The sequence below is a fragment of the Anopheles coluzzii genome (genome assembly GCF_943734685.1).
Source record: "Anopheles coluzzii chromosome X unlocalized genomic scaffold, AcolN3 X_unloc_13, whole genome shotgun sequence".
NCBI lineage: Eukaryota > Metazoa > Arthropoda > Insecta > Diptera > Culicidae > Anopheles > Anopheles coluzzii.
The window spans coordinates 80001-92707 of NW_026054440.1; positions in this window are offsets into that span (position 1 = coordinate 80001).

A 12707-nucleotide genomic window follows, 5' to 3' on the forward strand; every position below is an offset into this window, starting at 1 on the left:
CGGGAATTTAGCATCGCCTTCAGCGTTTTTTTAATAACTGCCTTCTGCAGAAAATTTAAATTAATAATTAAGAAAATCCCAAAATAAGATAAACTAGCATTGCCTTCTGCAGTTGAAATATAATATTTTTATTAAATAAATAAGCCTTCTGCATTGGTAACCTATTTAAAAATTTTCCTTTTAATTTTGTCTATAGTGTTCAGATAAAATTTCAAATCATTCAACTAATCCTCGATATTATTTTAAATTAACTTTTAAATTGCCCATATAAATTATTTAATACTAATAGCATTGCCTTCTGCATTTTAATAAATTAACTAAGCCTTCTGCATCAAGCTTTCGTTGAGACTTCGGCCGGAATCACTAGTGTGTGTGTGTGTGAAAAGTGAAGTGTTCTTGTGTTGACCGTTCCGATTGCCATAAGCCTTCTGCATTTAATTTTATTTAATTTTTTTATTAAATTGCCTTTTTATAAATCCCAGTTTGCCGTCGGGAAATTAGCATCGCCCTCCGCGTAGAAATAAAATTCCTTTCTATCAGTTGCCTTCTGCAAAACATTTTATGATTTTAAACAAATATATTATTTTAGTTAACGGTTTGCCCTTAGAAATTCAATATATTATATCAAGCCCTCAGCAAACAAAATTATTTTATTAAATCGCCCTCCGCAAGAACAAACTTTGAATTTAAAAATATTATTAGACAATTAGTTTATTAGCATCGCCATCTGCGTAATTAATTAAATCAAGCCTTCAGCAAATAAGCTTTCGTTGAGCGGTCCGCGAGAACATTGTGCTTAGTGTGTTCTGTGTGCGAGATTCCCGATTCCATCTGTTCCGGCGACGAGATTTTCTCCAAGCGGCGTAGAAACATCGAGAGTTTTCAAACCGGCAAATAGTTTAAAGTTTTTATAGAGTAGAATTTGAAATCCCATTTACAACCTAACCCAATCTCAATTAGCTCCCCAACTAAACCTTATTATATAAAACTACATTTATTTTCTTTTTTCGATTCTCTCTCCCCCTCAGCATTTAATTTCATAATATATATAAAAAACTAACAATAGAAATAGTTTTTCAAAACACTTCACAAACACATTTTGAACCACCATTCGTAAAGTAGAAAAATTTCCCAAACCAGTAGAACTAACAATTTCAATTTTCAAAATCTATCCTAACCAAATTTCAAAACTCTCGTAAAACTAACAAAATAATCTCCAGTGTAGAGCGTAGAGTAAAGTGACCGGAAACCATTTTACCTGTATCCCGTAGCATAGCCAAAAATATAACGGGACACTTGTTCCATTTTACCTGTAACGTTGAAGCACACACGTCTCCTCACGTAGTTTGTCACTTTTAAGAACTCTTAAATTTCATTCATTTCATTCATTTCATTCATTTCATTCAAATCTCGGAAACTCTGAAAAAACTTAAATTTTACATAGAAAGCCTTCTGCGAAAATTTTAAAATTATCCCCAGTTCAATTTTTATCCATGAGCAAATTATTTTCAATTTAAAAAAAAAAAAATATTTATTAAATTTTTTCACTCAAATATTTAAACGAATAATTGTTAAAAAATCCCTTATTAAAAAATCCTTTATTTAAAATAATTAACTTGCATCGCCTTAAGCACAATAGAGCAAATTAATAAATTACAATTTCAAATTCAACGCTCAACAATTAGACAAGCATACTTTCCATCACAATCCAATTAGCTATATTCCCTTACAAAATTAAATCTCAATTAACTAATACATTTATACACTTTGTATTAGTTTTCATATAAATTAATTTAACAAATTCTAATATCAACCAACAAATTTCCAATTGCTTCTTTTAAATAATAATTCGTCTTCTCCAACCATAACCAATAACCCTCTTACAAGCAGAAGTTAAATAATCACGTAGTTATTTTTTCTCCCGGTTCCTTGCATGTAAAAAAAAATAATTAATGAATTTAAATAGTTTAAATAATTATTAATATTAATTAATTTAAAAATAACAAAATAAATTGATTTGACATTTTAACACTTGACATTTGACGTTGACATATAATCAAACTGACAGCTCAATATATCTGACACCTAACGTCACCTTGACATCTTGAATTGGTTGACAGCTATAATTTAAATTCTTCGACAGTTGCAACCGATTAAATAATAATTTAAAAAATCAATTATTTATATTTAACCAACTAAGTTAAATTAAAATTTCGTTCCTCAAGTTACAATTTGTTACATAATAATAAACTTTAAATTCCTTGTATACTTCCCAATATCATTCGATTAATTAAAATTTTTAATATCCAACTTAAAGATACCTTAATTTTTGAAAAGACACACAACCGTAAAAAAAATCAAACCACCATTCGTAAAGTAGAATAATTCCCCAAACCAGTAGAACTAACAATTTTAATTTTCAAAATCTATCCTAACCAAATTTCAAAACTCTCGTAAAACTAACAAACAAATCTCCAGTAAGGGAGCGTAGAGCAAGGTGACTGGAAAGCCATTTTACCTGTATCCCGTAGCATAGTCAAAAATATAACGGGACATTTGGTCCATTTTACCTGTAATGTTGAAGCACACACGTCTCCTCACGTAGTTTGTCACTTTTAAGCACTCTTAAATTTCATTCATTTCATTCATCTCATTCAAATCTCGAAAACTCTGAAAAAACTGAAATTACACATAGAAAGCCATCTGCGAATATTTTAATATTATCCCTAATTCATTTTCTATCCATGAGTAAATTATTTTCAATTTAAAAAAAATATTTATTTAATTTTTTTCACTCGAATATTTAAACGAATAATTGTTTTAAAAAATCCTTTATTTAAAATAATTAACTTACAACGCCATAAGCAAAATAGAGCAAATTAATAAATTACAATTTCAAATTCAACGCTCAACAATTAGACAATCATACTTTCCATCACAATCCAATTAGTTATATTCCCTTACAAAATCAAATCTCAAATATTTAATACATCTATACACTTTGTATTAGTTTTCATATAAAATAATTTAACAATTCTAATATTTACCAACAAATTCCCAATAACTTCTTTTTAATAGTAATTCGTCTTCTTCAACCATAACCAATAACTCTTTAACAAGTAGAAGTTTTAATAATCACGTAGTCATTTTTTCTCCTGATTCTCTGCATGTATTAAAAAAAAAAATTATTAGCTTTCTGATTTAAATAATTTAAATAATTATTAATATTAAATTCTCTTAATAATAACAAAATAGTTTGATCTGACATTTTAACACTTGACATCTAACGTTGACACATAATTAATTTGACAGCTCAAATATCTGACACCTAACGTCACCTTGACATCTTAAATTGGTTGACAGTTATAATTAAAATTCTTTGACAGTTGCAACCGATTAAATAATAATTTAAAAAATCAATTATTTATATTCAACCAATTAAATTAAATTAAAATCGCTTATGCTCAAGTAACAATTTATTACACAATAATAAATTCAATTCTATTAATCTTTAAATACACAACCTCATACCCTGCTGACATTTAAATTGTTTGGACAGCTTGTTTAAACCTGACATTTACCGTTATTGACAACAAATAGACTGACAGCTATTAAACTAAAATTTTAATCTCGGAAAACTCTTTCATGTTATGAAATTCCCCCTTTTCTAAATTTAATTAAAGTTTACTTAAATCCGCTTCCAATCATTTAATTCGCTTCCTAAGCTTTTTCTTTTAATTATCAATATCATCTAACCCAGTCAATACTTTCTCCGTTGCATCAATTTGAAACTAACTTTAATCATCTTATTGATTATTCCCATGACATTAAATTGCATCCATTAGACATTGACGTAAAACATCACAGTACCATTGACCTTCAAAAAGATTTGACAGTTTTATCAATTACTTGACTGACAGTGACATCAAACGCCTCATCACATTGACAGCAAATTTAATTGACAATTTGATTACAGCGCGAAATCCATTGACATCTTTCGTTTTAAATTTGACAATAAATTCATTTTCCGTTTTAATTTAAAAATTTGACATTAAATTCGTCCCAAAACCCGACAATAATTACTTAATTAATCAATCAATTAACAAACTTGCGAAATTCCTTAGAAAACAAGTAGACAGTCACAATAACCTCCATAGGATTTAACCGTAGAAATAACCCAGTAGAAAAATGGTGATGAACACACGCTCCACCTTAGTTCGTAGAAGTAGTCCCTCGAAGGCAGTGACGAGTAGATATTCCGTCCGCCGTAGCTCGCTGGGAACGATGTCCCCGTCTAAGGCTTCGGCCACCAGCTTTGGTAGACGGGCATCAACAACCCAGCTGATGGCTTCCAAGGCACCTGCCCTACGAAGAGCTTCTTCGGTAGAGGTGGAGGGAAAATCAAAAAGGGTCTCTGTTCTCCCGCAGATTGCGGAAGACAGCCAAGGGGAGGGCTCTAAGGCAGGGCAAATTTACGACAGGAAATTTTTCGCTACCGCATATCCAGCAGAGTCAAATCCCTTGGGCCCATTGCAAAAAGCAAAACATGAGCTCATGCTGTTTATCAGGGACACCGTGAAGCACAGGGCTATTTTAGCCAAGACGCCCCAATTCGCTAATTGGGAAGAGCGAATTGGCTCAGTCTTAGCCCTGCTGCACAATCTTCCAGCAATTTGGCTGGGAGAGGCGGGGTCAGGAGTTGATGTTGGAACGGGAACCGAGGATCTCGTGGTGGAGGACCCGGTGTTGGAGCAAGAATTAGGGCCTTTGGCAGGCCCTAATCAGGAGCCGCAACCGGGATCTTTGCCTTTGGACGAGACCGATATCACCAAATTCCTCACTGTTTTTGGGGGAATTATGCGGGAGATGTTCAACACACTAGTTAGGGAGAATGAGGCCAAGACAGGAGGAAATGGGGAACAGGGACAACAGCTGGTGGGTCAGGAAGGAAAAAAGGGCAAGAAGAAGGGAAAGGGTCGGAATGCCAAGGTAGTTGTGGCAGAGGAACCCTGCGAAGGGGAAATTTGTTCGACGGACCAGGGATCTGGACCATTAGAGGGGCAAGAGTGTGCGCAAGAATGGCGGACGGTAAAGGGGAAGACCGCCGTGCGCCGGGAGAGACGGAAGAGGAAGAAGCAGCGTGAAGCTGAGCAAGCAGCCAGCCTCGCCGCAAACACGCCACCTTCTGCTCCCCAACCCAAGCAAAAGCCGGCACCTGCTTCTAATCCCAGGGCCGGCCGAATGCCAAACGCCATCGAGCTTGAATCAATTGGGGGATTCAAGCACGCGGACATGATGCCTATCCTTAGGGAAACGGTGAAGAAAGAGGATGTGCAGAGAATCCGCACAAACTTTAAGGGTCATCTACTCCTGGAGCTAGCACCAATGTCGCACCAGGAAACGATGACCCTTTGGAGAGAGGTGTCTGCGGCCCTTGATGGCAAAGCAAAATGCCGTCCGCGGACACCCTCAGTGCGGGTGAACTGCACCAACATTCCGCCTGGCACTTCGTCCGAAGAAATTTCTTTGGAAATGAGTGCCGCGCTGGGCGTTGAAATTTTCAGCGACCAGATCACGACCGTAAAAACGCATTACGGTACGTTGGTCGCTTTTTTCGACTGCCCAGCAATAGCGGTGACCGACCAGGCCCTGGCAAGGCAATACACGGTCGGTTTCAGCAAATGCTGCAGGCTTCGGCTTTTGGAGCGTCGGCGGCAATGCTACCGGTGCTACGAATACGGGCATACTGCTGCCCGTTGCCGTGGCAAGGACCGCAGTAGCAAATGCCATCGCTGCGCGGAAGATAAGCACGAGGGACCGTGCACTAGGGAGCGGAAGTGCTTGGGATGCGAGGGCCCGGATGCAATCGGGCATTCGCTGGGCCAGCGCAGTTGCCGCTACTTTGGAAAGGTAACCCCACAGCCCAGTCATGATTAGAGTGTTCCAACAGAACCTCAACCATGACCAAACGGCACAAGACTTGCTTTTGCAAAGTGCTCGTGCCGAGGGTTGTGATATTCTGATTATCTCGGACCCCTATTGGGTGCCGAATAATAACAGCAATTGGGTTACCGATACCACTGGTCGGGTAGCAGTGGTATCAGTTGGGGATTATCCTTTTCAGCGCATCATTGACAACCAACGCGAGGACTTCGTTGTGGTCGAGATGCGGGGAATCGTTTTTTGTTCTGTCTACCTACCACCCGTGGGTTCCGATTTGACTGTCGAGGAGTACAAACGCAAATGGACCGAAATCGTGTCTGTACTTCCACGGAATCGGGACACCGTGATCGGGGGTGATGTAAACGCCTGGTCAGGTGCATGGGGGATGGAGCGGAGGCCAAACGACGGGGAAAGGGTATCTAGGGGGGGAGTTGTGATGGATGCGGCGGCTGCTCTGGGATTGGTTCTCCTGAACCAGGGCAACCAGAGCACTTGGATTGGGGCAAATGGTCGCAACTCCATCGTGGACGTATCCTTTTGCAGCCCCTCCTTGGTAGGGGACAACAATTGGCGCGTGTGTGACGAAACCCCAAGTGACCACAATACTATCAAGTTTGTGGTCGGCAGGGTTCCGAGACAGCGCGCCAACAACGAGGTACACTCAGCAGCGAATGGGGGAAGGTGGTCCACAAGATTCTTCGACAAGGATTTGTTCGTTGAAATCTTGAGGGACCAGGACATTTTTGGGCATGTTGCTACGCCAGAGGAGCTTACCCAGGCCATCACGGTGGCCTGTGATGGCACCATGCCTAGGCAACCCCCAAGGCGACAGGGCCGGCGGCCAGTTTATTGGTGGACGTCCGAGATTGATCGGTTGCGCAGCCATTATCACGGAATGAAACGGCGGTTCAACCGGGCCCGGACCGAGGAGCAGCGCGAGGAAAGGCGTCAAATGAAGTCGGACGCACGCGCTGCCCTGGAACGGGCCATCAAGCTCAGCAAGGACCAACACAAGCAGGATCTGCCGGAACAATTGGAACCGCACGGCTTTGGCCCTGCTTACCAAATCCGCAAGCAGCAGTGGGAAGGAGCTCGGGTTCCGATGGAACGGGATGCCAACAAGCTCCAGTTCATCGTGAATGAGCTCTTTCCCGATCGTCCCCCGATGGAGTGGCCCGAGACGGAAGTAGGTGAGGATCCACAGGATCCGGTCTCGGAGGAGGAGCTGGCGGAAGAGTTGAAGGAAATTGCCCGCTCACTCAACCCCAAGAAAGCTCCGGGGGACGACAATATTCCAAATATGGCTGCAGCTGCGGCAATTCTGGCTTTTCCGGAAGTTTTTGCCAAAAGCTACAAGCAGCTACTGGAGGCAGGCACTTTTCCCGACGCATGGAAGCGGCAACAACTGGTGCTGCTTACCAAGTCGGGAAAACCACCTGGGGAGCCCTCGTCATACCGGCCAATTTGTTTGCTGAGTGTGCTGGGGAAAATTTTAGAGCGGTTGATTCAGCGGAGGCTGACAACCCATCTGGAGTCGACCGGGGGACTTTCGGACGCCCAGTACGGTTTCCGTAAAGGGCGTTCAACCGTTGATGCCATCACTCGGGTGATGGACAATGGTAAAGTCGCTCTAGACAAAAAGCGAAAGGGGGATCGTCTCTGTGCGGTGGTAACGGTGGACGTCCGGAATGCCTTTAACTCGGCAAACTGGACAGCGATCGGCCAAGCTCTGCAGCGTAAAAACACTCCGCCTTATTTGCAGGCGTTGCTGCGGAACTATTTCATTGGCCGAACGCTCCACTACGATACGGATGAAGGAATAGTGTCGAGGACTGTATCTGCTGGCGTTCCTCAGGGTTCGGTTCTAGGACCAACACTTTGGAACGTCATGTACGACGACCTACTCCGCTTGCCGCTCGAAGGACTACGAGCGGACATCATCGGGTTCGCTGACGACGTGGCCTTCACATTTTTGGGAAGGACCACGGAACAGGTCAGCGCATTAGCAACGGCTAACCTGGAGAGGATCGAGCGGTGGCTGCAAGGAGTCGGTTTGGAACTTGCCCACCAAAAGACCGGGTTCATGATCTTTTGTACCCATCATGTCCCGCAGCTCGCAGAGCTTCAAGCGGGCGGTCACTCGATCCAATCCACGGAAACGCTGAAGTACCTGGGAGTGGACCTCTGCCGCAAACAGCACCACAGCCGGCATCTGGAGAGGGTGGTCAATAAGGCTTCACGGATTACGAATGCCTTGACCTGCCTGATGCCGAATAAGCGTGGTCCTAAGAGCCGCAGTAGGAGACAGCTCGTAAACGTCGGCAACAGTATCATCCGATACGGAGTTGCCACCTGGGGGCGATGGGTGCTCGACAAGGAGACCCATCGCAAATCGGTCCAAAGGGCGCATCGACCGGGGGCTCTCCGAGTCGCCAGCGCCTTCCAGACCGTTTCTTATGATGCCGCTTGCGTTGTTGCCAACACCACCCCGTTAGTCCTCCTCATGCAGGAGGATATCCGCTGCCACGACGAAAAGGTAGCGAGTGGTGGAGTTCAATCGGACATACGAAAGCGGCAACGGGAGGAGACGATGAGGCGCTGGCAGGACCAGTGGACAACGGGTGCAGGGCAACCAGGAGCACCAGGACTGAAGACGAGGAGGCTGATTCCAGACATTAATCTCTGGGTCAGCCGCAAGCATGGGGAAGTTGACTTTTTCCTCACCCAGCTCCTCACGGGGCACGGGTTCTTGCGCTCCTATTTCGTCGAGAAAGGCATCCTGGAGGGCTCGCCCAACTGCCCTGAATGTGGTGACGCCGTGGAAGACGTTGAACACGTGCTGTTCCACTGTCCACGGTTCGATCGGATCCGGAATGAGATGCAGCAGCGGTGCCATCCCCGAGTAACAATGGATAACATCGTCTCGGAAATGTGCACCCGCAGCGATACGTGGGAGGCCGTCCGCGCTGCCGCCAGGACAATCTTCTCCACTCTCCAAGCGAGATGGGATGTTGAGCGTCCACCAACGGCAAGGCGACGCAGGCGGGCCAGACGGCGGGCGCGGGACGCAAATGGTGGTCCCTCAGGCCATGCGGCACGGCAACAACCCGCACCGCAAGGGCCACCGTAAGCTGGAAAGTTATTAATCTTTTATTTATTTCGTTTCTTTCCAGCTTTCTTTTTCTCTTCTCTCATCTATTTTCAGCTTTCTTCTATCTCTTTCTCCTTTTTCTTGTTTCCTCTATCCAAATCTCGTTTCAGGAGAACTGCCTTACGTGCTTGGAGTGGTGACCAACGATGCCGACCCCCCATTGCCCACCCGAAGCGTGGGCGATAGGACCAAAGGGACCGCGTCGCACCACGGTAAGCAGCGTAATAAGCAGAATCATCAGACCAGATCGCCGCAGAAGATGCGTCGTGACCCAGGGTGCAACCGCACACACGACTCCGCATGAAGTAATACGCACCACAAGCGTACCGGCCGAGTTGGGTGAGTCGGAGAGGGGGATGGAATATGCTCACTCTTCGTTAACAAAAAAAAAAAAAAAAAAAAAAAAAAAAAAAAAAAAAAAAAAAAAAAAAAAAAAAAAAAGGTAGCCAAATGCCTACTTTGGAAAGGTAACCCCACAGCCCAGTCATGATTAGAGTGTTCCAACAGAACCTCAACCATGACCAAACGGCACAAGACTTGCTTTTGCAAAGTGCTCGTGCCGAGGGTTGTGATATTCTGATTATCTCGGACCCCTATTGGGTGCCGAATAATAACAGCAACTGGGTTACCGATACCACTGGTCGGGTAGCAGTGGTATCAGTTGGGGATTATCCTTTTCAGCGCATCATTGACAACCAACGCGAGGACTTCGTTGTGGTCGAGATGCGGGGAATCGTTTTTTGTTCTGTCTACCTACCACCCGTGGGTTCCGATTTGACTGTCGAGGAGTACAAACGCAAATGGACCGAAATCGTGTCTGTACTTCCACGGAATCGGGACACCGTGATCGGGGGAGATGTAAACGCCTGGTCAGGTGCATGGGGGATGGAGCGGAGGTCAAACGACGGGGAAAGGGTATCTAGGGGGGGAGTTGTGATGGATGCGGCGGCTGCTCTGGGATTGGTTCTCCTGAACCAGGGCAACCAGAGCACTTGGATTGGGGCAAATGGTCGCAACTCCATCGTGGACGTATCCTTTTGCAGCCCCTCCTTGGTAGGGGACAACAATTGGCGCGTGTGTGACGAAACCCCAAGTGACCACAATACTATCAAGTTTGTGGTCGGCAGGGTTCCGAGACAGCGCGCCAACAACGAGGCACACTCAGCAGCGAATGGGGGAAGGTGGTCCACAAGATTCTTCGACAAGGATTTGTTCGTTGAAATCTTGAGGGACCAGGACATTTTTGGGCATGTTGCTACGCCAGAGGAGCTTACCCAGGCCATCACGGTGGCCTGTGATGGCACCATGCCTAGGCAACCCCCAAGGCGACAGGGCCGGCGGCCAGTTTATTGGTGGACGCCCGAGATTGATCGGTTGCGCAGCCATTTTCATGGAATGAAACGGCGGTTCAACCGGGCCCGGACCGAGGAGCAGCGCGAGGAAAGGCGTCAAATGAAGTCGGACGCACGCGCTGCCCTGAAACGGGCCATCAAACTCAGCAAGGACCAACACAAGCAGGATCTGCCGGAACAATTGGAACCGCACGGCTTTGGCCCTGCGTACCAAATCCGCAAGCAGCAGTGGGAAGGAGCTCGGGTTCCGATGGAACGGGATGCCAACAAGCTCCAGTTCATCGTGAATGAGCTCTTTCCCGATCGTCCCCCGATGGAGTGGCCCGAGACGGAAGTAGGTGAGGATCCACAGGATCCGGTCTCGGAGGAGGAGTTGGCGGAAGAGTTGAAGGAAATTGCCCGCTCACTCAACCCCAAGAAAGCTCCGGGGGACGACAATGTTCCAAATATGGCTGCAGCTGCGGCAATTCTGGCTTTTCCGGAAGTTTTTGCCAAAAGCTACAAGCAGCTACTGGAGGCAGGCACTTTTCCCGATGCATGGAAGCGGCAACAACTGGTGCTGCTTACCAAGTCGGGGAAACCACCTGGGGAGCCCTCGTCGTACCGGCCAATTTGTTTGCTGAGTGTGCTGGGGAAAATTTTAGAGCGGTTAATTCAGCGGAGGCTGACAACCCATCTGGAGTCGACCGGGGGACTTTCGGACGCCCAATACGGTTTTCGTAAAGGGCGTTCAACCGTTGATGCCATCACTCGGGTGATGAACAACGGGAAAGTCGCTCTAGACAAGAAGCGAAAGGGAGATCGTCTCTGTGCGGTGGTAACGGTGGACGTCCGGAATGCCTTCAACTCGGCAAACTGGACAGCGATCGGCCAAGCTCTGCAGCGTAAAAACACTCCGCCTTATTTGCAGGCGTTGCTGCGGAACTATTTCATTGGCCGAACGCTCCACTACGATACGGATGAAGGAATAGTGTCGAGGACTGTATCTGCTGGCGTTCCTCAGGGTTCGGTTCTAGGACCAACACTTTGGAACGTCATGTACGACGACCTACTCCGCTTGCCGCTCGAAGGACTACGAGCGGACATCATCGGGTTCGCTGACGACGTGGCCTTCACATTTTTGGGAAGGACCACGGAACAGGTCAGCGCATTAGCAACGGCTAACCTGGAGAGGATCGAGCGGTGGCTGCAAGGAGTCGGTTTGGAACTTGCCCACCAAAAGACCGGGTTCATGATCTTTTGTACCCATCATGTCCCGCAGCTCGCAGAGCTTCAAGCGGGCGGTCACTCGATCCAATCCACGGAAACGCTGAAGTACCTGGGAGTGGACCTCTGCCGCAAACAGCACCACAGCCGGCATCTGGAGAAGGTGGTCAATAAGGCTTCACGGATTACGAACGCCTTGACCTGCCTAATGCCGAATAAGCGTGGTCCTAAGAGCCGCAGTAGGAGACAGCTCGTAAACGTCGGCAACAGTATCATCCGATACGGAGTTGCCACCTGGGGGCGATGGGTGCTCGACAAGGAGACCCATCGCAAATCGGTCCAAAGGGCGCATCGACCGGGGGCTCTCCGAGTCGCCAGCGCCTTCCAGACCGTGTCTTATGATGCCGCTTGCGTTGTCGCCAACACCACCCCGTTAGTCCTCCTCATGCAGGAGGATATCCGCTGCCACGACGAAAAGGCAGCGAGTGGTGGTGTTCAATCGGACATACGGAAACGGCAACGGGAGGAGACGATGAGGCGCTGGCAGGACCAGTGGACAACGGGTGCAGGGCAACCAGGAGCACCAGGACTGAAGACGAGGAGGCTGATTCCAGACATTAATCTCTGGGTCAGCCGCAAGCATGGGGAAGTCGACTTTTTCCTCACCCAGCTCCTCACGGGGCACGGGTTCTTGCGCTCCTATTTCGTCGAGAAAGGCATTCTGGAAGGCTCGCCCAACTGCCCTGAATGTGGAGACGCCGTGGAAGACGTTGAACACGTGCTGTTCCACTGTCCACGGTTCGATCGGATCCGGAACGAGATGCAGCAGCGGTGCCATTCCCGAGTAACAATGGATAACATTGTCTCGGAAATGTGCGCCCGCAGCGATACGTGGGAGGCCGTCCGCGCTGCCGCCAGGACAATCTTCTCCACTCTCCAAGCGAGATGGGATGTTGAGCGTCCACCAACGGCAAGGCGACGCAGGCGGGCCAGACGGCGGGCGAGGGACGCAAATGGGGGTCCCTCGGGCCCTGCGGCACGGCAACAACCCGCGC